Source organism: Piliocolobus tephrosceles, chromosome 13 (assembly GCF_002776525.5).
Source record: "Piliocolobus tephrosceles isolate RC106 chromosome 13, ASM277652v3, whole genome shotgun sequence".
NCBI classification, from domain to species: domain Eukaryota; kingdom Metazoa; phylum Chordata; class Mammalia; order Primates; family Cercopithecidae; genus Piliocolobus; species Piliocolobus tephrosceles.
In genome coordinates this window covers 56,881,424-56,886,070 of record NC_045446.1, presented here as the reverse complement: position 1 = coordinate 56,886,070, position 4,647 = coordinate 56,881,424, and the positions used below count along the sequence as shown (strand labels likewise).

At 39.2% G+C, this 4,647-nt stretch overlaps 1 pseudogene; it reads right to left on the bottom strand.

The window, feature by feature from the left end:
- Positions 1-8: 8 nt before the first annotated feature.
- On the bottom strand, positions 9-734 carry LOC111524670 (annotated as a pseudogene).
- Positions 735-4,647: the final 3,913 nt, after the last annotated feature.

Here is a 4,647-nt window from a genome sequence, read left to right as displayed (position 1 = left end):
AGGTGAGAGGCACAGGTGGAAAAGGCCTTTTGTCTCCCTGTAGTTGATGGCATCTTCAGGATGGCAAACAGAACTCGAGTGTAAGACAAGAGGATCAACAAGAAAGGAACCATAACAATCAAAATGGTGCCTGTGAAGGCAAAGATTTGAAATAAGAAGGTGTCTGCACATATAAGCTCTAATACTGCTGGGGTTTCACAAGACAGATGATTAATTTCATTGAGGCCACAAAACAGAAAACCAAATACTCAAGTGGTCTGCACAGTAGCCACCATGATCCCTGAGATCCATGAGAACATTACTAATTTCATAAAAACCCCTCTGTTCATAATCACTTGGTAGTTCAGAGGATGGCAAATTGCAGCAAATCGGTCGTAAGCCATTGCTCCCAGGAGAAAACATTCAGTCCCACCAAAAAGAAGGATGAAATACATCTGTGCAAAACAGCCCACAAAAGAAACCATAGTTTTCTCAGTAGAGACCACCACCAGCATTTCAGGCATAATGACTGCACTAAAACTTACCTCCACCACAGATAAGTTTAGGAGGAACAGGTACATGGGAACGTAGAGTCTCTGGTTTAAGGAGATGACGACTATAACAATGGCATTTCCCATCAGGGTCACCACATAAATAACCAGGAAAATCCGAAAAAGTCGCTCCTGGAGTTCAGGAAAGTTAGAAAAGCCCACAGAGATGAATTCAACCACAGAGCTTTGATTTTGTCTTTTCATTTTCAGTATTGGATCCCTATAATATTTTTCTGCTTGTAGTATATAAAGTATGAAGTCACAGTCCATAGCAGAGAGTTCCAGTCTGCCTTCACCCCAGAAATTCTTGGCAGAAGATGAGAAGAGGAGCCCATCTTGTCAGAAATTTATTTCAGCAATTTTGGAGAACGGCAAAATCTTGGAATAATAAATATTTTAAATATAAAGGGAGAAGTGATATTCTGGCTCAGAAATATCTGAAGAGAACTAAATAATACTACATTTCTATTTCATCTTGTATATTATATAGTTTGAAAATTAGACATAGCCTTAAAGCAAATACAAATATTTTATACCTTAGATTCTATTTTCATGACGTGTAGACGGCATCCATTTTTCTCAATTTTAAATAAATATGGAATTTCAAACCTCAAAAATTAAAATGTTAAAGAAAAGATAGACGGCAAAAAACACTCCAACAATTTTGGTAATGTCCAAAAAATTCAAAATTACTGCAGAATTGATATGTATTTATTAAAACTATTTATCATAAATATCAGGTTTAAATGTCTGTATGTGACTTGGTTAAAGGTGGCAGGACTCTGCAGAAACACACAAAGGGCACTGTGGTTTAGATGTATCTATCTTAAATGATCTGTAGACATGTGAATTTTGCCCAAGGCTCACTGATTTCTGCCCACCCTGGATTTGGACAATTATGTTCAAATTGGCCTGGATGGGAAATTTTTGAAGGCCACTTCTCCATGGCCCATACTTGTGACCATGATGACATAAGAAAATGCCCACCTTTTTGGTCACTGTGAATCTGTAACATAAAAGTTCACACCCTCTCCCTCTGTCTCCCTATTCTCTCTGTCCCCACTCATTTAATCATTAATTATGCAACAAGCACTGATTGAGCACCTGCCATTTTCTAGGCTCTGTGTGCCTAGGAACACAGTTGAGCCCAGCCCTCCACAGTGGGCTCACCACGCTACACAAAATAGCTTCTGACCTCTTAGCCAGTAAGTGCTCTCGAAGTCCTGCTTCTTATACCTTGTTCTACCTTTTTTCCATTATCACCAACTGAAATTAAATTTCCATATAATTCTAAATCTCTCACTAAAATATAAACCTGTGGAAGATAAAAGTTTACTTTGGTTCTTTGTTATATACACAATGCATACAAACATCCAAGGTTATTAATAGATGCTAAATCAGTATTTGTTGAATAAATGAATAAAGATATGAAGAAAATCACGATTCTACCTTTAAAAGAGTGTCTGAAAGAAAAGAACACAACATAATTGGGAAGCAGGAGTAATAACGAGTGCTTTAGAAATTTAAATGAGAGAAAGATTACCTCTGAAAAATAAGCAGGGGGAATAACCACAATCACTGGATGTCATGGGTGGAAGGCCATTAGGTGGAAACAGAAAGGCAGAAGAAGGAAGGCTGACTTGCCCAAGTTAAAAGGAACTTGACATCTTAGTACTAGAATGGAGGCCTACTAGCTTTGCCTGTTAGTTTGAAAACCAGAGAAAATTTACTGTGGGAAATGAGGAACCCAGAGGACAGAAGACACACCAGAAGACATGCAATGTTGTCCTCAGTGCAGATCTCTGCACGTTTGTAGGACATTTGCAGAAAGTAGAAAACAAGTTGATTTATTCATGAGTTTGACCATAGTCGTGTATTAAAATTAAATGCATGGATTAACCACAATAATTATATTTTGTATGTAAAAAAAGTCTAAAATTAGTAAAATAGGTTCTGTAGGATCAAATATTTCAAAGCCACTTATACTGGGGAATAAAAACCAATATGAATTCAGTTCCAAATATATAAAAGTAGGTGGGTTTTGAAAATTAGACAATTTAGAGTATCATATAAGCAATAGAAAACCTTAACACAACTGGTTAACAACATGAAATGGATCAAAAGTGTCATGAGTGCTGAAGAACAATTGACTGGCTGGGCACAGTGGCTCATGTCTGTACTCCCAGTACTTTGGGAGGCCAACGTGGGAGGATCGCTTGAGCTCAAGAGTTTGAGGTTGCAGTGAGCTATGATTGTACCATTGCATTCCAGCCCGGGTGACAGAGGAAGAGCATGTCTCTGAAAAAAAAAAAAAAAGAACAATTTAACATGAATGCTCCATCTTTTTTGTATACCTCAGAAGACTCTCACAGTGTCTTGGATAAGTCACTAACGAGAAATATTTATGCAGATCATTCCCTTCCCTAGGCTTCAGTCTGCCAATGGAAAGAGGTAAGTGTTGGACTTACAGACCAGTTCCCTTCCAGTTGAAAACTTCCAGGATTTGATGATTAGGGCATGCAAAGTACTTATTACCTCTATTTATTGCCTGAACTTTTCTCTGAAAAGAAAAAGAAATTGACTGGCATCAAACTAAAAACTCTACTGATTCAAATGTTTCAGCTGAGCCTAGGGACTCCTGAGCACTGAGCCATCACTTCAACAGCATCCTCAACTATCAGTGAGGACAACTATAAACAGAAGCCCCACCAAAACGCACAGGAGCAGAATCTGCACTTTCGTACCTGTTGACCCTGTCTCTTTAATTTTCATACTACTTTATCAGAAGATTCACCTGTACTCAAAAGTTACCTATTCATAAATACAACTAAGTGATTTAGAGAGCACTGATTCTATAACATTATATGGCATAGAATCATATGCCCTGGAGAATACCTGCCTGGTGAACATGAAATCACTTCATACAGTGGTTTTCTGCATTTTTGTGTGATAACTAAAGAGGCTTGAACTTGGCCCCTCAGGTGAGAAAGCTCAAGAGCACAAACGTGGAGCAGCACTCCTTCATATGTCTATGGGGAATGAGCACCTCTTCCCACAAGAGACTCAATTCCACTGTGACACCTCCCAGTAGGAGGCGAGAGCAGAGGCTGAATGAATGTTGTCAATAGGGAAAGAAGGGAGGGGTGGAGTGAAGGTGTGAGCAAAGGCAGGTGACCTAGGGCTAGAGGATTTGCATGGACACAATGCACAGTTTGTGCAACCATGGGAGACACGGCAAGTAGATTAAAGGTGCTTTGTAGAAAGCCTGGATGCTCCCCCCAACTCAAGAACTTTTTAACATGGAGTCAAAATGTCCTGACCGGCTTGTATGACTTTGATCACATCACTCAACTTTCTGGTTCCATTACTTTCTCTGTAAAATAAAGACAACTATATTAATCTCACAGGGTGTGTATGGGAATCAGAGGACTCAGGGTTTAGTCTAAACTGGCTTGAGCAATAAAGGAGGCCATAGGCTCTGTCCCAGGAGACTGTAGAGATGAATGAATCTGCAGGCTTGGCTTTATCCAGAAGGCAGATAATGTGCTCACACTGAGGCTCCACTTATCTTCTTCTCCTCTATATTTTTGTGGGGTAAGTTCTATTCTCAAGAAAGCTCTCTTCTCCTTGCAGCAATAAGGCTGGCAACAACATGTAGGGATATTCTCCCTATTCCGTTTCCAGTGGGAAATGTCCCAGTGATGCTGAGGAAAGGGGGTTCTCAAAAAAGCAGTCCAAGTACCCCTACCAAATTAGTCCCCATGATGGGATTACATGCCCGTCCATGAACTAGTCCGGTGCCCCAAAGATGGGAAAAGCTGCCTAACAGGTACTTTTCATAATTCTTACTCCATGACATCCCATGTGGGTGTCTGTTGTACTAATAGGTTCTATAACCTGATGTCAGTGACTGTATCACAGGTGATGTACAATTTGTGAGATGTCATCAAGATGTAGAGTCATGAATTGTAAACTTTACATATGTTAGATTTCAACAAAAAGTATATGAAAGCAACATTTCAGACACATATTTAAAAGGATAAGTGGGGAATAATAGTAATGTTAATCTCTAATTTAAAGCCAATATGTCATTGATATAATAATAATAATGTGGGGA